The sequence below is a fragment of the Pieris napi genome, chromosome 5 (genome assembly GCF_905475465.1).
Source record: "Pieris napi chromosome 5, ilPieNapi1.2, whole genome shotgun sequence".
In the NCBI taxonomy this organism is placed as follows: Eukaryota; Metazoa; Arthropoda; class Insecta; order Lepidoptera; family Pieridae; genus Pieris; species Pieris napi.
Window position 1 is genome coordinate 3,625,609 of NC_062238.1, and position 24,562 is coordinate 3,650,170.

The following is a 24,562-nucleotide window of genomic DNA, read 5'->3' on the forward strand; positions in this document are numbered from 1 at the left end:
TTTACCAATGTACGGTAAGTTTAAAGGTAGGTTTTTTTTATTGGTGAATACTTATTGTAATTAATTGTTTTTAGGAGCGTTTTAGCATAATGGCGAGCAGAAGAGTGTTGGATGAAAGAGAAATTGTTTCTTTATTGAATGAAGAAGATGAAGGCGCAGATGTCGGCAGTGACAGTGAGATCGAGGACCATGTAATTGAAGACAATGTGCAAAGCGATACTGATGATGAGTACGTAGATGAAGCTATGATTTATGAACATTCGAATGATCCTTCATCGCAGAATGTCACTGAAAATACTGGACATGACCAACGCCGCCTAATGACGTGATCAGGGGCAAGAATAGGCATGTTTTGGCTACTGCTAAAGGACAAAATAACAGAAGAACGTCTGCGATCAATATAGTTCATTCCAATAGAGGGCCTAGTCGCATGTCTCGAAATATTTTTGAACCACTTACATACTTTGAGATATTAACAACTGACGAGATTATGCAAGAGAAAGTATTGAGAATATCCTCCCACAAACTAACCGAGAGATGTCTGAAGAAGCTGACGAGGAACCTCCAGCTAAAATTCGACGGTACTGTAGCTTATATACAAAAAAAAGAAGAGAATGTCCAAGATGAGTTGCACAATATGTAAAAAGACAGTGTGCGAAGAACATAAAAAAGATGGTTGCAACAATTGTCTTTAGCCGTTGATTTTTCCAGTATTTTTTTAAAATTGAGACTGATTATATAATAATTCATTAATTAATAAGAAAAAACACTATAAAAATTACCTATTTTTAAAAATTTCTACCTAAGTACAGAAGACTTCTAATTTTTGTTAAGGGTTTATAAATACCTACAAATTTTCATATTTTGAATAAAAATTTATGATAATACTTATGTATTTTATTTACTTATTAATAATTCAACAATTTACAGTAGTGAATGAAATAAAAATAATTGACATTCATTAAAAAAATCTGCTATTAAAATAGTGCGCCTCGCAGGCGCATGTTTATCTTTTCAGTACAAAAAAATAACGTTATCTTTCTAGGGTTAAGGAAATTAATATATTATACGTATTAATTATAATAATAAAATATGACAGCCTTAAATCTCGTCTTAGATGCTACTGACTGTTTCAACCGACAAATTTATATAAACCTTAATATTAATGATCAAAACTAATTCAATTTCACGGTAAGTTCACTTTCATACATACTACAATGTATGTCTTGCGTCTTACTGGTTTGAAAATACGCCGCCTCCACATCAATTAGCATATAAATGATCCAGACAGAAACAACTTTATACATATTGAACACACTTTGACCAGAACAGAATAGTGTGTGTCATGTTGTTAGTCTAGCAAAACTGGTTTTAAGGAAACTTTAAACTCTGCTATTGGTCAACTTACGCCGTAGATATTGATAATTATTATCATAAAATATTGACGATATTTTGCACTTATGTACTGATATCTTAAGCCTATATTAGGCAACAAAGTTGCATCGTATGTTTTACTTTATTGTATCTGTAGGGTTGTTTTATTCACTACACACTATTGAAACGATATAAACGAAAAAGGGCTAAGCGATGGTTGCGGTAAATACATTATTATGTACCTACCTACCTACCTAGACCTATCTTCTTATGGGCAGGAGGGTCACCTGATGTGAAGTGACCCTGAAGTACTGCCCATGGACGTTCTCAATGCCAGAGGGCTCGCGAGTGCGTTGTCGGTCAGCGCAGATTTGCCTTCCCAGAATACGAAGGGCAGACTGTGCGTCTGCCACCGAATACTGAATGTTCCGATGGTGGACATCCAGAGGGAAATTCTCTACAGCAAAAGCTGGTGATATCCCCATGGGATAGTCTATATCTTTATTTTATTACCTTATTTTCAGACTAAACTCACTGCAGGGACAGCAAGACGAATATTTACCGTAACACAATGAATTTTGCGATCGAAGCTTCAATCAAAGCAAGATGACGTCACCGCGCCCCGTCTTTCTTTGATATTCTAACAAAGATATAGTCAATTACCCACTTATATTTCATACAATGATGAATTTTACAAGCAAATATTTCTAGGTATATATTGTAGGTACATCCGGCTGAATGGATAAGACCTCCATAGTCTTGGATTTAATTGTTTTGGGCTGGTTGGCACAGAATAAGCATATTGTCTATACCATGACTCATTTGGAGTTACTGACCTTGTCTGGCGCTAACGAATTAAGATAATAGACTAAAGCGAATGCATATGAGTTATTTATTTGGTGTTTTTAATGTACTGTGAGCAGGCTTGGCCTTCTGGTTTCAGTGTTCGACTTCCCTGAGATCGTGGGTTCCATCCCCGGCTTTGCACCAACGGACTTTCTTTCTATGTGCGCATTTAACATTCGCTCTAAGGAAACATCGTGAGGAAACCGGCTCAGGCACAGGAGGCTGATCACCTACTTGCCAATTAGATTGAAACAGATACAGACATCTTAATTTTAGACTTAAAAAGGTTGTAGCGCTACTGATTTATTTAGTTTTATTTTTAGTGTACTATATATATTAAAAACAGTCAGCCTAGTTCTGCGAAGGTTTATCAGATAATCTAATAAGGTGTTTCGGGACACCTCAGCCACTCAACGTAATTGAGTGCGCCCCCGGTGCTATTAGGCAAATCGAATCTCGCACTCCCTCAAATATTTCTGGGGAACGCTTTTGCCTCGCCAAGATTTTCCTTTTAGGAATAAATATCGCTGGCAAATAAAGATTTGCCGTATATGGCTTAATATGATTAATGTACCGAATAGGAGTAGGTAGAGTATTTTATTTTAACAAGTAGATATCTCTTATTCTTTAATGCTATTGATGAAAATATTATACCTAGACAGAAATACCTAATAGGTATTGCGCTTTTACTATTTATTTTGACAAAACTTTGTTTAATTTCTGATCTTACCAAACAGTGATAGTTTTTGTTTTATTGTGTGACCATTTATTTTCCTGGAACAACAAGTAACGCTTCTAAATCTGTCTTCCCACTATTGTACATATAAAATATTGGCTTAGTTTGATGGGAGGTGGTTCAACATATTTTCTAGTCATTAACCATATATAGAATATATATTCTACTGTTTTGTATATATTTTATATGTAAAAACCAACACTAAGGTTGAAATGGTTGATTCGCTCTTTTTAAATACCAAGCTATCGACGAAAGTTTGGGTGTGTTTGGTAGTGAACAATAAAAGTATTCGTAAAATCCCCTAGCCCCCTGCCCCTGCGTCCGGGGAGCGTGCCACCGTTTGATGGTCTACTCTCCAATGCTGGCGGAGAGCTTATAACGCAAGATGTACGGCTGCGCTCGGGCGACGCCTATATTTCCTAAACATCTTTCGGCTTATTCCGCCGCGTGGGGTGACCTTGTAAGTACGTATTCCTTTTTTGAAATTGTTGAAGTATACGTTTAAAAAATGAACATAGACAATTTTATATTTTCTTAAACTCTATAAACAAAAACTCTTCTTACAAATACCTCTTATGACTTACGAACTAACAACTAGTTACTAAATAGCCCTTAAGTAGTATACGGATATCCAGACAGATAGCCCCTTATGTAGGTAGGGTTTGTTTGAAGAACTTTCACTAAACAAAATACTTTTCCTTTATGTATATATGGACTTTATAAAACAATTGTTTTCACTGGTTATATAATATTTTTTCATCGTTTGAAAGGTTTTATTGTACGCATCTCACCCTTATATCAACACCTTCCTAGATCGAACCAGACGTCACTACAAGGTCGCCCCAAAATATGCAACACCGGTACGTTACGAAGCGGATACCAATTCTATCAACAACCTATAAACCACATCTCTCTTTGTCTCGCGTCTTAATATTGACGTGTGTCGAGCGAGATAGAAATCGCGGAGTTTAATGGGCCGTTACGTGAGAAAAAATCAGTTCGCATTCGCGTAGATACGCAAGTGATTGTGACAGGATGGATCGTAGTTTACTTGTGACAGTGACGTCTTCACTTGTTGATACTCTGTAAGTACATTTATACATAGACCGGTTTTGAATACGAACATTCGTAAAAGCGCAATTAGATGATGTTTTTAAGGTGTCAAGTAGCAATAGTATATTTGAGAGAATTAAGTTCACTTTTAAAACTGGAACACTTTATTTTTCATTGATCAGTTACAGTTAAAAAAATCCAAAATGAGTTTCTATTTTCAAAAAATTTAGTATAAACCTGAAATATCTATTGAATATTTGTCTTTATCACTCATCTTTTTGTAAATAGAGACAAAAAGAAAATATTTTCTTATTGCTAATACAACATAAATAACGCTGTATTTTTGTTGTAAGCATTACCATATCATACTTCTTTTGTTTACCATAAGTATTGTGACGTCAATAGATAACATAATCTTAACACGTTCACTGCGCCATCATTTTTAAAGAACTTTCAGCTGGTGCGTTGGAGACCTAAAAGATCTCGTAACAAGCCTATCCCCTGGTGCGTTTGAGACCTAATCAGTCTCCTAAAAATACACTTTTGAAAATAATTTATATCTTCCAAAAAACAATGACATATATTTTGAATTTTTTGTGGGTGAAAGATAGCTAATTGCTTTATATTTTGCTAGGTTCGCACGCAGTTACGACATTTGAATAAACTACAAATACCAAAAAAAAATTAGATATCGATTGTATCTCGTACCGCACCCGAAGATAGTTCAATATGTGTAGTAAGTAGTGATGGGAATAAAATAATATCTCAGTTATCGATTCTAAAAGTTTTATTAATTATGCAAAGTGTTTTTCATTAAAACATGGTAAGCACATTGATTGCTTGTACATTACGCGCAAATGGTAACAATTCGTTTAGTTTTTTTAGAAGCGTCAGTGCTGTTAAACTGCGTGTGCTCCAACGAAAAAGGTTTATCGTTAAATATTTCATAATCAGAATCACTGTCATTATTAGTCAATGGGGGGCAAATTTGAACATTTTCCAAAATAAATATTTTACTGGACGATGCAGCAGTATAATCCGGCGTTGATTTTTTGTTAGAAACCTCAGCAATAAAATAGGTTTTTTACACTTTTTTATCATACAAAAATAATCAACACGCTGGTATATACGCGAGTGTTATTTCCAAAACGTGCCCGCGACTTCCCGAATGTCGATTCTAGGACAACACTAAAAATCCCATCCTCCATCTCTTGCGTCTACGAGGCGTACGATTTCACGAGTACCGACATATCTCCTAACGCAAGGAATTAAAATAATTACAAAACTGTGCGTTAGGGACCTAATCCATCTCTAATTTATTTTTTAATGTCCTTGAATTCAGCTTTAAGTAGGAAGCAAATATGTATATTTGTCCTGTTCATCCTTAAAGAACTTTACAAGTTAGACCCTCCCGCAAGGAGTGAAAAAACACGATTATGTTCAACGCACAATACAAAAGTCCTGCAAGAGATCTGATAGATCTCGTAACGCAGCGAACGTGTTAAATCGACTGAAAATACGTCGGAAATTCTTGGTTATACTAAGCTTTCAATATTAGGGTTAACGATCAACTGGTTTCTACTCAGTTCTACGTATAGACTTGGTGGATTAGATTGGTACATGTGCACTATAAGATTAAACCTATATACCTACCTACGAGTAATAGCAGATAGTACCTATATATTATTATTAACTACTGTTGAATACTATGTTATCGGTAAAGACTTCAAATATAACAAACGATAAATATCATAGGATATGTAAAATTAAATATAAGTAATGTTATTTAAAATATATTTGGTATTCATCAAAAAAATGTTTTATTACTTTTGGAGATTTTATATTCACAAATAAGGCCGCAACAGTAGACAATATTTTAAATTAAACAGTATATAAAGATTACAAATACATACTATAAATGACGTTCATATTATGGCAAAGTATAATTAAATATGAATCATAAAAAATATATAAAAATATATACTAAATCCCATGTGTCATAGAATATTGGAGCACATTAACATATTCAGGCTATCCTTTAGATTATTAGTATGCAGTTGCATACTATATCTAAAGCACTTAACAATGACAGTTTCCCCTTCTTCCCAAGCAATTATTTTTATTAGGAAACTCAATAGCTGCAAAGAATGTGATTAACGTATTATGTATTAATAAATACCATACCTACTTACCTTCCTATAAAGAAAAGTGCAATTCGTCAATAAAAAAGCTAAAAATATTTATATTAGGTTTATTTATAACAAAATTAATATGCCTATTAAAACAACGAAAATGTTAAAAGTAAATAAAATATATGTAATTCTTAATAGATTGTTTTTTATCTTAATTTCTAAACTAAGCTATTATTTAAAATAACCGTTATTAGATACTTACATGTGTCTTTACTAAGAATTCTCAGAACTACGATGTAGCCTAACTTATGTTAAAATTAACATAAATTAACGTAAATTAAATAATTTACGTCTAACTTAATTTACTAATAAAGATATTTAACATAAGATAGTGTCCAATAACACTACTTACGATAAACACAAATAAAAATGGGAACACCAGAACAGAGTGTCTTCCCTACACTCTGTTCTTGTGTTCTATTTTTCACTCACTGTTTAGCACTTAATACTAACGTGCATTAAAGAGCCTTATATAATAAAGAGAAAAAAAAGTATTTTGGTACTGACTGTACCAATTTCAATTTTGTTTTACCACTACAATGCTACATTATACATATTCCCAAAATACAAAGGCCAGGCCGCTAGGAACTTGTATAACCTGTTTTAGACCGCAACATATACCATATATAAACCTAAGACGTCATTCTAATATCTCTAGTCTAATAAGGAGAATCTCTAACAGTTTTTGTTCTTATAACTCATTTGTTTAATTTTTGAATAAATTAGTACACTCGATTTAAATGACAATGTGAAAGATATCTCAACAGATCTTTGTGAAATTCGAAAAGGGTTTTGTGTAATTGTCACAGAACTTTCTATCTAATTTGCATAATAACAAAGCTGTGATGGCAAAAAGTACAAAAAAATCTATAAAGGCTTTCAGCATTTTACTTAATAATATTTAAAATGTTAATTTGTCAATGCCTAATGTAGTTTCTACAGTTTCTGGCGTATTAAGAAATAAACGTTTATCGTATAAAAAATTTAATTAAAAAATCACGGACTATATATAATATGTGATAATAATGATGAGCGTGAAATAGTCCGTGATTTTAAACACTTAAATTAAATAAATTAATTAGAACTGAAATCATACATGCAAAACAGTACTAGTAGATTTCATGAATGTAATAGGTTTGTTTCAGGGACTAGTCTCACTTATAATCCCTACAATACATGATAATAATATTCAACGAGTTTAGGCAAAAAGTATAATTGTTCATACATTACCTTATATGTTAAGGAAAATACTCAGAAAAACACGCAAAAGCTTCCATGGCCACGTATTAAGGCGTTTTTTAATAAAGTCGTCGAGCCATTTACTATAATATTCAAACTACACTGGTTTCGTAGAAGTAAAATCGTCTGACAATGCATCGTAATCCTAAAGCTTGTCGATAAATATGCTAATTTCGAGTTTCGAAAGTCACACGGTATTGTTTTCGTCCTCCCATTTTCATGCAAATAGACTAACTTTGGGCTCTCGTTGCGGAACAAATACGTATTTTAAGTTTGTTCGTAATACCAGTGGCATGTTTTGTGCGTATATTTGATATTTTGTTTTAATATTTTTAGTTACATTTTTAGTTACACATCCTGTGTTGTTATAGGCGTGTTGTGTGTGAAATATTGTGCGATTAAATTGCACTATGATAGAAGACAAAGATGTTAAGGTAAGGTATATTGCTTATTAAAAACAAATCATGAATAAATGCTAGTGTATAGTGATACTACGGGATAATGAAGTAAACAATCGGATACTTATTACATAGCTTTGTATGGTTTGATTGTTTGAGCATTTTTATATAACAGTTTGATGAACTGTAGACAGAACAGACATAAAGGAAAAGTCTTGCTTATCTTTAATAAGTTCTAAGTAGAATTGTTTTACTTTTAATTTCTAAGCTAAACTATTATTTATACTACCTTTCTATTTAGAAAGCGTTATGTAATACTATGCTCTAAGACCTATTTTCAATTTTTATACTGAATAAATACATACAATACACTGACGGTACTTTAGGTACTACTTACATATAAATATCACCCACCAAAGACACCATAATATATTAATGATTGCTAGATATGCTGCAACTTGTAAAAGTATTATTTATATTATAATTTTTACGCAATTTAGCTTTTCTTTATTTATTTATTAGTAATCTTACAGCTAACATTCATATTATAAAGCAAAACACTTAGACAATATATAAAGCCAAAACAGATTACATAGATAAACAATATATATGAAACAGAAAACATAAGTACATTAATAAACAAAAATATATAAAAAAAACACTTAAATGTAACATTAAACAAACTATAAACGATTAGAAAAAACTAAAGTGTTCCCGCCTCTACCAATATTTCCTCACATTCTCTTTAGTGAGATGGAAAATATCAATAATATCCTCATAATTAGTGTCATAGCTAAACCTAGATAAATCCCCGAAACATTGGCAAATTTTGAATTTGAAAGCTCAAATCGTTGCCTGTACCTATAAGTTATTATTAACTTTAGGTATATAAAACTTTTGTCGCCATGTTTATAGCAGTTACATTCCATGATACATAAGATTTCAAGGTTTAGGGTACTTAAGGCACATTTCTAGATACATTTAAGATTACAGGTGTACTTTACATGGTTCGTAAAACTCGCATTTTATTAACTTCATACAAAGTTGCAGTCCGATTAAGTATGTAGATAAAAGCGTGGATGTTTTTGCATATTAATTGTTGTTAATCTGTTAATTAAGACGATTATATAGAGGATATAATTCGGAAATATTTCTCTGAAAATGTTTAAACGCGAACTTGTGTATTTTAAATGAAGATCTCTAAGTTTGTTAAATTTCCTGAGAAACGTCTGGTTAGTTACTGGTTCAGCTACTGAAAGCTCCTAATTGTTTGCTAATTAAAAAGACACAGAATGTTTAATTGTGTTAGCATTAAAAGCTAGATGACTAACTTGCAACACCAGGCCTCCATGTTTCTTCTTCGTACTTGAAAGCCTTCTTTCTTAACTCGTAATTCCTCTAAATAAGCCTATTTGGTACTTGATAACGTTTGACATAAACCTGCCTACGCTTTTCCCAACCAACAATCTCTCGGTAAGTCTGCCTAGTGGCGTAACTATACCATCTGGGACCCGTGGCAAATCTTTTGATCTGTAAAAATCGTCCCTACTCAGTTTAATTTTAATAAACAGCATACTCAATTACACGTTGTATATGTCCCACTAATGGCCATAGGCCTCCTCTCTTAGGCGAGAAGGAATGGTCTGTAGTCCCCACGCTAGCCTAATGCGTATTGGAGACTTCACATTCATCCATAGAACATAATATCTCTTGGGCAGGGGTCCTCTTGGGTCGGGGCATTTTGCCAGCCCTGCCACCCTATTGTTACGCCACTGAGTCTGCCTGTTTTATCTTTTGATTACTTTTCTAAAAACCTTCATTGTCTACTCTAATGCACCATCCGTATCACCTCCGCTTCGTTAGGGATTTTCTTTTGCGAACTAAGTCCCAGTAGGGGTCTTCCCTGGGAGATACGCACGCAAAGAAAGTATACTCTTCCCTCAAAGGCACTCACTAAAATGGGTGTCCATGAGCTACGATGACTGCATTTTGTCGGCGTCCCGTGAGCTCGTTTGTCGCCCGCCCTATTCTATAAAAAAACATAAAACCATATTCAACAAATCTTGGTTAAAAATATAATAAATTTTATAGACAAAGTATTTACCGAGTGTCATCTGACAATAATTACTTTGAATATCAACTGGAATATAAAATCAATATCTTTGCAAGTATGTTGCAAATAGCAGTCTTATACCTAGTGAATTTCTTTCCTTGTTTTGTCGCCTTATATATCGCACTTTAATACATTTAAGTACAGAGATAGTCAAATGCCCACACAGTATCCCTTTTATGTCAAACGAATTAATATAAAGCGTAAAATTTATTATCTTGATCTTACAATGTTGCTTGGAATTTGCTGTTTGCGCTGTGGGTGTGACAATAACGAACCGTTTACCTTGTTTTTTAATACTTTTAGTTAAATGTTAACTGAGAATATTGTAAGTTTTAAAAATATTACTATTTAGAGATTGGTTTTCCAATAAACTTTGCTTGGCATAGGCTTTATAGGTGGTTCATCTTACCAAAGTCAATTCGCCGGAAAACTAATTCATTTACATATTCATAAAATCCTTTTTACTTTTTCTCTAAAGAAACATTTTAGTGAAGAATATATGAACACTTCATTGAATATATTCATTGAAATAATTCAAAGAATTTGACCTATTTATACAATGATGACAAGTTCAAAACGCTCTTCAATTATTTTAATTATGAGTTATAGTTCTACCAAATGAAATCCTCTTAAGTACGTTTAGACATAAATCAATTAGTGAAGAAACAGTTTTGTAGATCTCTTACTAGCTATGCTGTTTTACTATCATAAAGTCATTCTCAAAAATCGATAGTCGGACACACAACAATCGATTCTAAACTCAAGATTAGGTCGAAACATTTTTGTGTACTTACCTATATTTGCCATGAAGATTTTTTTTCAAACCATTATTTGCTAATTATTTGTAAGAGTATAAAAATATTTTGAGATGAACTTCTTTTACCTACATATCCTAAATGTACCTACATATCTACATGTAGGTACCCATTTGATCCGCTCAGGAATCCAACTTTATTCATAATTGTTCTGTGGCCTAAAAAGAACTCAGAGTGCGCGGAGAATTTGCGCTTACCATGTATCTTATACAGTTATTGTGTGGAAAGGAAAACAATCCGGCAGTGCTCCAGCGCCTAGGCCTGTGCGAGTGCCTGATGGTTACGATAGGAGGCGACATCGACCGCCGTTACTTTTCGTACCCTTAGCAACTATCCTCTCGAAAAGAACACACATGTGTGTATGAAAATAATTAAAAATGCATAGCAGACGTGTTAAGTGTCTGAGTGAACTGTCTGGTCTGCTCCATGTTAGTTCCGATACTGTAAAAAATAGTTAGTCTTTTTGTAGATATTGCGTGATTTTTTTAAAATCTAATATTTATTGACTGTTTAATGTTGTGTTTGTTTCTTATATGTGTGTGTAATGTTTTATATCTGATGTAAATGTAAATATTGCATTGGAGTAAACTGTATTGGTAGCTTATTATGTTAGTATCCATTCATTTGGTTGTCAAAAATCTGGTCTCAGTAAATACATAACTTTATATAAGACAAAATTCTCGCCTCTTTACGAGGAATATTAATAAAACAGACGGAGAAATTCATCTGCCCTTTACCCTTTGGGGAATTCACACAATATCAACAAAGTGTCAATAAGATGCAAATATCTAGTTAAATTGCACTGCGCATGCGCCAATCATAAAATTGTTACTACCTCCATGCCCCCTTTGTTTTCGCAAATTGCTGGGAAACCTTAAGACCTTTTAAGACTACCTTTTGTCTCTGGGTTAGGTTAGAATTTAATGTTATTTGGTTAAAGTAATTATAGGATTCATTTCTTAATACCACTCAGTGTTTCAGGATGTAAAAATTTCTAGAAAATAATATTAAAAGTAAATACTATATTGTACCCTTTCATTTTGTTATGCTTAGGCTAATTACTGTCAGTTAATAAAATCCTTTTATATATTCTAAAGACTAAATTATATTTCGTGGCTGTGTTGTAAATACATGCATATACCTACGTATATACTAACAAGAAATACATTATGTAATATGTATAGAAGGATAGCAACATTATTTAAACGTAGGACGATTTTTTTATTATTATAAATTATTGCTCCAATATTAAAAACATCTAATGCTCTGTTATACATATTAAACTCATTTTAGTCTGTACAAAATCAAATCCTAAAATTATGAAGCTCACGCCCACAGGAAATTCTAGAGCTTTCAAATCACGCTAAAGTTCGTCCATGTAGGCGGTGATATTCATCTAATACGAATACCAATCTTACACCTACGTAGATTGTTGAATAGTCTGTGCGGTGTATTGTTGTTTCAAAGTATTAATTCTGATCACAGCATAAATAGATACCAATAACGATATGGGGATTTTATGAATGACTTAAATATTAAGGTAGTTTAATTTCAGTTTTGCTGTCGATCGTGGATATTTCAGTGTTCATAGATAGGTTTTATTACTGAAAAAAATTATAACTGGCACATATGAAAAAAAAATCTAAAATAAGGCTGAATTATTAATTAAATTAACCAGTGTAAACTCTTTATATCGAATTTCAAGAGACCACATTTTTATTCGTTATAGAGGGCATTCGTTATAGGAAGGGAGGACTTAATGTATGGGTATTTAGTTCAAACAAATAAATTTAACTCTGTTTTACGTTATAGACAGTTTTTCGTTATAACAAATGACGTTATAAAGATTTTACACTGTATTAAATTTTGAATAAGATTTTATTTTGAAATCAAGAGCAAAGTAGGACAGTTTTTAATACAAGATACACAGGTGGATATTATATTCAGACTAGACGCCATCAATGTGATTCGACTGTAAATTACGCCTGGTTGCACAGAAACGTAGACTACAATGGCGATAGGTAGTCTGGGGATTTCATCTTAATGTGCCTAGAATATAAACAATTTGTCTGCGTACATACCTTGTTTTATTAGGTATATACATTTAGTCAAAGTCGCACTAGCATAGTATGTACCAGTCAAGATAACAATCAAAATTATGGTAAAAAATAAAAATACCTGCCCGATTCTATTTATGAATTAAATTTGAAAATTATACGTATTGAATGCAGGGGCAATCCAACTTCTTGATACAGGAACAAGACGCCTAAAGGGAACTAAACCTTTTGAGTTACTAAAATGTTTGTGATTATAAGTGCAAGTGTGATATCTCGGACTCACGAACATAGTGGCAAATCAATATAGAACACTAATCTTAATTATTAGTAAATAAGTTTTAGCTAACCAAAATTAAGTCAACATAATAATATTACTTATTAGCGATAATTTTTGTAATTCATGTAAAATCGCTCTTCTCCCTTTCGTGAACTTAATTATAAGAACAAAAATACGTATTCAGTTGCGTAATATTAAAGTACACAGTAGTTAACATATTCAAATATAAAATCAAATTCATAAATCATGTAATAATACAAAAATATTATATCTAATTAAAGGCATTTTCAAGAGTTCAATCCGTTGAACATGGGATGCATTGGATAGTTAGCTCGCATAAACATCTCTCGCCTTCAAGCACTTGCACCGCCTATATTAAATATTTTCTCACCTTGAACAACCCTAAACATACACGCAGCCCTCCGACACCGCGTCAATTAAACCTCGCGTCGTCCAATTGTTGATCATTAGTGAGTAATCCGTCTCATATTCAATCAATACCCAAAACTTTACCCACACACCTCCTCCCGCCGCGCCCCTCGACGTGCGACATTTAATGACACCCGTGCATTTCAACCCCCACACCAATCTGCTCCTTAACCTTACCACCTAAGGTCCACTATCCCCTAAACACGCCCACCGCGTTATATAGCACCGAGGATCTATAAAAGTTACGTCTGTAATCTAACATAAAACTCGGGCCGTTTAGATGCGAACGCGGCCACGGACGACACATCTCGGATCGCTCCGTACTTTTACCGAAATATGGCGGTGTTTTTGTGTAAAACTATGTGTTTTTTAAGGGAAACTACGGTTTTCCAATTTCCGCGCGGACGAGATCGCGCGCCGTCGTCGGTCACGCGACTTTCGAGATTCCACGCCCGCGCCGAGCACTGTAAGTTTAATTTGAATATTTTACATAAGAATGACATTGAATCTCATTAAAAACCCGATACGATATCTAGTGACATTATCGGTTCTTATTTCAAATGTGCATGTACGGGATCGTTCCCGTGGTATTTAAACATCGGAGCTAGTAACGATACTACCACTATTCGTATAGGATATAATGCATGCAAGTTGTCAAAGTTAGTTCAAGTACCTACCTACTCGCATCTATTCTATTAAGGATTTTGCTCACACTAGTATGATGATTCCCTGTTGCATCTAAGTTAGTTTTAGTTATGAAACATATAGGTATTTCAGTACCACGTGGGGTTAAGTAGGTAAAATATAGCATTAGATTGAGATATTTTTTTGGTCTAATACAAGTTTAGTTTGAATATACAAAATATTATTTGTTTATAGACTTTTGTGATTATGATTTATGTACCTATATGTATATGAGCACTTGTTAACTATACCAAATATATGGCCAAAATTGATATTACCAAAATTTTGTATGAATGAAGTTTTTTTCTGATTATTAAGTAGATTGGAATTGAATAGAACCTATCTAAATGAGAGTTAAACGTCACTGTTCCTGACGTCATCGGGACTGCCTAGTAGTTACTTTTTTTTGGTTTAGTTTTTGTAACTATCTTTTTTTTAATCTACAACAATAATTCAAATGTAGGTAATCGAAAAATCCTCCGTTATGCCTGCAGAATTATAAATAAGATCTAATTTCATCAATCTTCAAAATAACATATTTTTTTCTCTGTTATTTACTATTTTATTTGAATTGTTCATTTATTATATCTGTACAAAAATATATCAGTGTTATTATTATATTTCTAAGAAGGTTTAAGTTGGAACCTCTAGCGCCATCTTTTAAAATGCATCGACAATATTAAATAGTACGTAATCTTCCATCCTTTTTTTACTCGTCGTGAATAATATATTTGTTCTTTTCTCATCTTCCCTCACATGTCCAGATGTGCGTTATCTGAATTCAACTCTTAAACGGATGTATTAGAGCTGCAGTTGCAATGCAGCAATAGCATGCCAGGCCCGGAATATCTGATCAAGTGAAATGCACTAGAAATATACTTGTCTCTTTCACCCATCATACGGTATCTCTGTTTGATACATGTAAGATATGGTATAGATATCTCATTCTAAGGCAGATAAAGATACGTTTGTTAGTTTTTATTCTTTATTCAATATATTTGAAAGTTTATAGTACCACCATCATGAAAAAGGTGGAGCACGAAGTTAAATGAACATTCTGATTTTAGGAGTATGGGGTGCGTTGGTATAAAAAATACTATAGTTCTTTACTATAAAAATATATTTTAATGTTAAGAACTTATCCTGATTTATGTGATTTCAACTATTTTGTGTAAAACAGATGGTTTAATGTTATGTTATGTATGAAGAAATAATGGTAATATTATCGCGGGTCTATAAACTTCTCAGTAACAACAAGTGATAATTAATTTAATTAAATGCTAATAGTATGATGTGTCTTAGTGTAGGTAGGTACTTAGTAATAAGTAATGTGTCCAAAATTTTGTTGATCCATATGATGAAGCAAGAAAACCTTCAGGGGTTTTGTTATTATCTATATTATCAATGGACTCTCAATGTAAAACATGTAAAAATCTTGATAGGATTGAAAAAATATCTAATGTTGGTGAGTCAGATCTATATTGATTAAACAAAGCTTTAATCTCTGACCGTAATTTACAAAACAAATAACCATTATTATGATTATTATTATATACACAGTTTATGATTAAGGACATAATATATGGTTGAAACACATACAATATATATGTGTATCTGTCCACGAGGACGTCGAAAAGAATAACAAGTTATTTACCAATGATTATATGTTGTTCACGATCAAATTTGGGCACAACGTAGTATAGCAAGACATTGAGATAATAACTAATAATTAATAATCTTTAACAACCAGTTTTGTGGTCACCTTGTATTCTAAATAGCATACATAACATTAGACCATTCTGTTCTATCAGGATGGCTCATACTCTTCGGGCAGACCATCCTTCCATCTTTTTACTTGAGTACTCAGGGGAAAACGGATAGTAATAATCTATGGTAGATAAAATTCTGGAAAATAGGCTACATCTATTTACCCAATGAAATGCTTGAGCAAGCGCGTTATAACGTTTACAAGGCGCTTTTGGCAACCGCTAATGTACCTACTATTTAAAGAATGGGAATTCAAACTAAGAACACTGCTTTTAGAGTACAAGATCCATAGTATAGAAATCAGAAAACAATAAGTCTGTGCATAATATTAGTAATAATAAAAAAAAATGCTACTGAAAATTGCGCATGAGTTGTTTAAATACAAACTGGGTGAAAGTCTTGTTAGAAAATATTGTTTCAATATTTTTGTACCTACTGCTTTTTAATATTAATTTCTTTATTATATTTGAACATTAATCAGATTTTCACAAAGTCAATAAATTTAATGTTACTATGTATGATTTAACGGTCTATTTATAAAAGATAGAACGGTCACTCTTAAAGCTTTTTCGGAAAGTAAGAGAGTATAAGACTTATTGAACACTATTGGAAATACTGGAATGACAGAGTTGCTTAAATAGATTAGTTTACAATAAATAAGTAAATAAAGTAAAAGTCAAATTTACGTACGAAGACTGATACTTTATCGTTAATCATATCATATTTTAAAATAAGCTTTTCCTAGTTAAAATTATGATAGTATTATTGTAAATATATAATGATTGCATTTATCTATTCCATGATACGTTACTTATAAGTTTATAGATGGCCAATATAAATCCTAGTAACTGTAGCATAGAAGTGCACATTTAATGTAGAAGATAGTTAGCATATTTTTATCTAGATAGATCTTCTTGACAGGTAGGTACCTATTTCACGCAAAAGAGAGCTTTTACTTTTGTATACGCTTACTGTCTTATATTCTTGGTTTCCTTTTATTTATTCCTATAGAATATATAAAGAAGACACCCATATATTAACATACATTATAGACTTTCTTTTATACCATTTAAACACCTTTTTATTAAATAAAGCATATGTATTTTATGTATATCCATAGATTGAATTTACGTTTAAAATCAACAATCTTATTAACGTAAATTTATTGTGTAAAAACTTTAACTAATACAATTATTCAAATTTAATTTGATACATGCTATTAAGAACACAAAAAAATGCAATAATTTAAATCTTAGCCAAGAAGTAGTTAGTTGTTAGTTTAATAGACTTACTAAAAATTTAGAAATCAGGGTTATTTGACTGCCTTAGACCTTAAAACTTTACTAATAAAAGGCAGATTTTAGGTTTTATTTTTTTTATTTATATCTTGTTTATAGCCGCTAGACCAGACCTGGTAAGGCTTTTAAAAAGTTGCATATTTTAAAATTTGTCAAACGAAATTCTTTTGACGTCTAAGACCGGTCGGTTTCTTTAAGATCTTAATTACGCTCATAGAAAAAAATCTATTCGTGACCAGATGGGTGTTAACAGAGAACCACAGCGTTGTGAGCGTCTAACTATCAAGTCCATACTTGTATTGCAATTTAAAAAAATCTAATGTCATATTCATTTACATTACTTTTATAACTCAGCCATGAAGGCGACTATTCGTAATAATAACAGGAACTTGTACTTGTAACCTTGGACGTTGTATTATTTAATTTATTCCTATGTACACTATAGATATGTTAAACCTCCTTCAGACTGAATCACGTGATTGGTTAAACTAAAAAAAATCCTTCTATGTGCAAATCAAACTGTTATCATTGAATCGTCGTCAAAAGTTTAATAAGGTTTTCTTATGTAGAGGCTATAATATATTTACAAATATAATATATATTACATACAAAGCAATCAAGCTAATTCTATGACAATTAATCAATTTCATTCTCACTCTCACTACGATCGTGACATCACGGTAGTGACTCAAAATGTGTCAGAAACAAGAGAGTAACCAATCAACGTGACCGTTATTTTTTTAATCGAAATAATATCCTATCAATTGGAAGGCTACAATAAATATATACTTCCACTGATATATATATATATGATATATACCTATAATTATGATCGAAGCATTGAACATGGAACGTTCTAAATCTCTGGAAGACACAGTTCTTTTGTTTCATTGGTACCGATTATTATAGATTAGCTTTATCTAGCAGCACAATGATTGTTTTACTCAGTAGTGAATCTAGGACATACGGCTTATGCCGTTGACGATACTATCATGTGGTGTTATATAAATTGACGAAATAATAGGAAAGCCCATAAATTCATATCTAAATATAATTGAGGAAAGTATCAGATACTTATCTGCTGTTGTGTTATTCTGCAAATAAAGAAGGCTTAACAAGCCTGGATTTCTTCGGATCTGAGTCCGGTGAATCAATATTTAATTTTGGTTGATCAGTTACAATTCATTCTACGAAGTACGAAAAAGTTTTTGCAGACTGTTAAAATACGGAAAGTCGCATATCGTTGACATGTTCTGCGTCGTCATCGATACGACTTGATGCAGTTTATAATGATATTAATGATAGGTAAAATTCAAGCCAAGACGGGCTGGTATAAAGAAGAAGAAATCGTGGTTGCAGAACGCATGGGAGTGGACCGGCATCACATCCGTCGACGAACTGGTTATACTAGCGCAAGATACCCGGAAATTTAAGTTGTTAACAGCAAACCTATCATAATAAAGCGGCACGTGGTGAGGTGGTGAAGGTGAAGAAGAAGATCAATTACAGTACTCGCAAGTGTACCAGTTACAGAAATGTATTTGTCTTACCCCCCCCCCCCCCATATAAGATATGGGACAAAATAATAATACAAAATTAATCATACGAAAATTATATTTTCCCGTTACTAGCTACGCACAACGGACCTATTGAGAGTTTAAGTGTCGTCTCCGATATTTGTCCGATCATTGTCTTCCAATACTCATTTTAGGGTTCTACTGCTTTACTAATACTATCCTTCCGAGGTTAGATGTAAACCAATGTATTTTTTATTCAATCCATCCAGCTTATGTGCTGATGGTAAAAATCTCAAGAAACGGTCTGTGAAAACAAATTAAGGTATTTGACAGATATACAAGTTGATTGACCTAGGGGCAAATTTAAGAAACAGAATTTTGAAGCCACGATTGAGAGGTGAAATGCCTTATATTTATCTATAATACTTTCGATTACATCTATTTTTATAATTTTACATTTACTCTTAAATAGTTTGTCCAGTAAGGGCAGGTCTTGTAGGTACTTATTATAAAATAAGAAAAATATTCTAATTGGGTAGTTGCGTCAATTATTACTAATACCACTAAACCTTTGACAATAACCTACATTAGAGAAGGTTTTTTTCAATGACATTTTTCTTTTGTATTACCAATAGTAAAATTTTATTTATTTATTTAATAACACTTCGTTGCGTGCACACAAATATAATACATTGACATAATTAAATGAAAAGGAGGAACTCTTCCAGGCAACCATTGTGAGAAAAATAAAATTAGTTAAGGTGAGCAAGAAGTGCAAAAATACATATAGTTATTTAGACAAAACTAATGGAACACAACAAAGCAATTTAAAAATATGTAAACAGTATGAAAATGTAAATAGTATTATGATCATGACAATATTGAAAAGAAGGACTCCCAAAAAAGAAAAAAGGGCTCATGAATCACGATAATTTTAGATCAATTTTAACATCAGTTAGTACAGAAGTTAAGGATACGATGATTAGGATACGAATTTGGCTTACCCTCTAAGATTTACCTAATCAGCTTATATGTACTCGTAAAGTGTAAAAATCTAATCATACAAAGGTACTATGTATTTTATTACATACTGCATGCAATTCCGACTTATTTATTTTATTATCTTGTACTAATTAGCTCTTCTATCTAGAAAACTTTCAGCTGTAAATACACTTATACTGGAAATATTATATTCATTTTGATTAAATGTAATCTTATATAGGTATACCAATGGCGCTACAACCTTTTAGTTCTGACCCTCAGATTTCTGTATCTGTTTCGCGATGAATTTTTATAGGTGATTAACCTTCTGTGCCTGACACACACCGATGTCCGATGTTTTCCTTCACCGTACTAGCGATGCACACATAGACAGAAAGTCCGTTTGTGCTCAGCCTGGGATGAGAGTTGTACGTAGAAACCACTAGGCCATTACTGCTCTGTAATCTTAATATTCGGTTGACCAGAAAATATCTCCTCTAGCTGAAAATGTATTTTTTTGCCAAAATACAACACTAGCTAGTGTTTAGTACTAAAATATTGCAATCGCTAACAATTCCATTGCTTCTCAAATGCAGCCAAATGTTTGAATGATTAACCGAAAATATGTATAGATACTCTATTAAGGTTTGACTATGGCAATGCCTTCACTATTTTCTTTCGTTAATTGATTTTAGTTGTACTGGCTGTAGTTGACACAATCATAATTACAAAGTTAATCTCTTTTATATGCAGTTGGGACTACAAAAAAATATTGGAATTTACACTCACTTTACATACCATTTAGTACCACTAAAATCCGTTACTGAAATCGCAGATGGCAGCATCGCCCACCATACTGAGAGAAAAGCATTAATTCTTCTGATTATTTTATTTTAACTGAATTTTTCTACAATACCAATATTTTTAATATTAATATATGGCAAGCTTAATCCTTCCGTTTATATTATTTATATTTATATTAATATAAGCGCCATCCATCGTGGAATAGCTGAACTAACTACGTAATACACGCACACATAAACAAGTTATCCCCTCTCGTCATACCCTGTTTTCTTCAGCATACATAGATGTACTGTTAATTTTAAACTGGTTTGTGATCGCCACGGGCTACGCTATCCTACAAGGCATGTTTGATCAGCTTCAGAATGTTTTATTAGCATAAGTCAGCTTAAGGGTTGTTTTTAAAATGATTTTCGTCATATCTAAGCAGAATGAAGTTAACCAGCTACATAAAACATTTAATATTTTATTATTCAGTTGATACCGAACATTATTTTTATTATACATTTAATATTATTCAAAGCTGTTTCCCAAAGGGGTGAAATACAACTAACCCCCACTTGCTATGATTATGACATAAATCCTATCACCCGCTTTGGAAATATTTAGCTTTAATTAATAAATAATAAATTTAAAAAATTCTACATAACAATACAATACACAAGCTTGCCTTTAATTAAACAATTAATACTTTGCAATATACGTATACCTACTTTTGCTTGTATTATCATTGTTTTTAATGAATTTATTATAATCGATCCAAAGAAAAAGAAAGACACCCTGTTTGTATAATGCAGATAAACTAAACACAAAAAAAAGAAATAGAGTATTTTCCCGAGAATCTCTTTATTTTAAATACATAATATCTATTTAAAGATGAAATTTCGGTCAAAATCTCCTTTTAAATGCCGGTGCGACAGCCAAGTTTTCATCAAAAATAAAAAAGGTTATTTAATTTTCTTTTGAATGCTCTCCGTAAACTACTTAAATACTGATTATACAATAAACGGGGTTATTTAAAAAAGGATATCTTTTTTCTCCAACAGATAACTTGGATTTCAAAACAGTTTATGTCTATATAAAAATAATTTCAAATTTGATTACTAGTGTTTACAACAGAAACTTATTTCAATGGAAATTTTAAAAAACTTACTTTACGGGTTACTAGTGACCCAGCCGCATTTGATCTTATTGCTCCAAAAAACTGTACATTTTTTTGCGATCGGTTCTAAAGAATGACCGCTATTTTTGTAACTGCGGTTATGCAAAAACTAGAGCAAAAAGGTATTGTAAAATAAAAGGGGTTGTTAAAACGTCAATAGATCGTTTATAGGGTAATATAATTTTACAATGACATTGAATAAACTAATGTTTTAAAATAGTGTGGCAAGAAATTCCAGTTTAGTTTTGATTTTTAGCTCAAAGAGATAAGTCGATTGTACGTCGTAATTAATTGATGAGTGGTTTATTATGTGAATAGTGAATTAGTGCCAGTAGCCATTTTGATGATAACAGGTACGTTTTTGAATTTTATATGTTATATCATTTCTTGTTTCGTTGGGAAATACATGTGTTTATATTTTTTAATATAATTAAGTAAAGCTGTGTTATTATGAATTTAATAAACTTATGGAATGGCAACAAAGGTACATACTTGTAACAATATATTACAATGATATAAACTAATTCCATTAGTAATTTTTTTTGCTTAGTTAAAGTAAATTTTCGTATCTAAAAGAATTTCTGAGATTATGGTCTTTTTTCGCGAATTCAACCTTGCTTGTTCGGTTCTTTTAAAATATTAAACATAGTTATATTATCGGTTTAGATTTCTGTTACGGAAACTGTAGGCAAGTAATATAACATACATTAAAAAATAAATTTGATCTTTGATCGGTAATACTATAACTTAATAATAAAGTATCGGATGTTTAAGATGTGTCAAATGTGTAGGCGTAGCTAATGAACACCAGAAGGTATTTACTGATGCCAAAAGAATTCTGTAATTGGCCTACAACTTTACATTTCTATTTCTAAATAGGGAAACGTCAATACTTTATCAGTTAATAAGTAAATTGTTTCAACTTATAGTAAAACATTTATATAGGAAGCGGCTTAAATTTAATAAAACAAAAGACATTGAAATAGTTTCTTCATCAAAGGTACGTTATTGCCGAATTTCGAGCACAAGGATTGTAGCTTCTTTGTTTATGGCTGTTGATTTAAATACCATTCTTTTATCGCATATATATGTGTGCAAAATATGTGAAATCATTATTTAATTTCGCGTAAAATTCCACATCCATAAGAATGGAAGAGATGGAAATCTACAACTGTCCATACAATGTTATTAGCAATAAGATTAAATAATTCGAAATTTAAAATTCATGATTGATCGAATACAATCACACCTATTGACTAGAACATTTACAAAACAAGTGTAGGCTCAGTCTTTAGTTACCCTGACAGATAAAAATATGTCAAAATTATCCATATCTATTTTACTAACTAATTAGTAGATAACAATTACAATTAATTATTTCAGTTGCGTTTAAACAAATTCAATGTTTTATAGACATTTTCCGGTTTAAACAATTTAGATTTTTGGACAAACTAGCCATTTTTAAAATATAGGGAATATCTAGTTTCATGATAAATTTTCATGTTTCGTAATCCTCGAAGTACATTTGTGGGTAAGTGCTAACGCCCATTCATTTACCTGTACAAGGCAAGCATGAAACTAATTTTGGCATTGAATATTAATGAGATTCGTGTGAGGTTTGCACCATTTGCTGAATACAAAATACTTTACGTTTGTGATTGGGATGACGTGATATTACGTGTAAAAGAAAAAAATCATCCATTCATCAAGAAGCATGACAACTGTATAGATCATTTATAATATATATATGTATATAGATTTAGAAATCTGGCATAAAATAGTTTTATATTGATGTTATTGTTACCTACTATAACTGCCACTTTTCCTCCTTCAGAGGATTTTCTTAAACATTTTCATAGTTTAATTATGAAATGTAAGTTTTATGTAGAAATTAATTTGTCATGTACCGTTAACAAATGAAAGAGACTAGCTGCCCACAACACAGGGTATCCTAGTGTGGATAGTGCGCTTTCTTTTTAACTAAACATCCTTTTTTTTTATGTAGGTAGCTATCATAAAGGTTTTTCATTATTAGGACAGACTTGAAACCTAACTCTATATTTAATATATTTAACCAAGAAAGTATTTCATAATAGTATTGCCGGACAATTATCACAACGAAACACTAGTTTCCGTGTTCTATTTAAAATTATTGGATACATTTAAATCAAATCAAGATACTAAAAGCGTAGTCTCTAAACTATTTTATATAACATAAATTTTATAAAAATTGGGTAATAATGGGTAAAAATATGGGCAATTTCTCAATATGTCAAATAGATGTATACCAGTCAGGGGCCTATAACCATGGATTGTTTAAGAAATTACAATGTCGTGTAATTACGTAAGTTCAACATTTGCATACACAATGTATAGGCTTTTGCCATTTCAGGGCGGGTCCAACCACGCAACATCGCGTGCCGTCGGCTACTTACAAAGCTCACTTGCTCACATCAACGTAAAGTTTTCATCTAAAAAAACGCTAATTATACGCCACAGCCATGGAAATGTATTGAATGTAATGTTAATTGACTTGGAACGCTGTTATTGTTCTAAGTTTTCACGATTAAATGGAAAAGTTTTTAATTTTCAATGAGTAAGAACACGTTAGTTTTTTTTTCACGCTATTTAAGTTTATTCGTACCTATATGTTTTTACATTTATATACCTAATGTATATACAATTAGATTTCTTGATTATGCAGTATGAGAATCATTTGAAAACCTTAAAATATGTTCATTCAATTGTTTTTCGTGAGTTCTTTTCGTTGTTGGTATCATCACGAATTTGTTTGAAATATTTTTAATAGGACAAACTAATGTT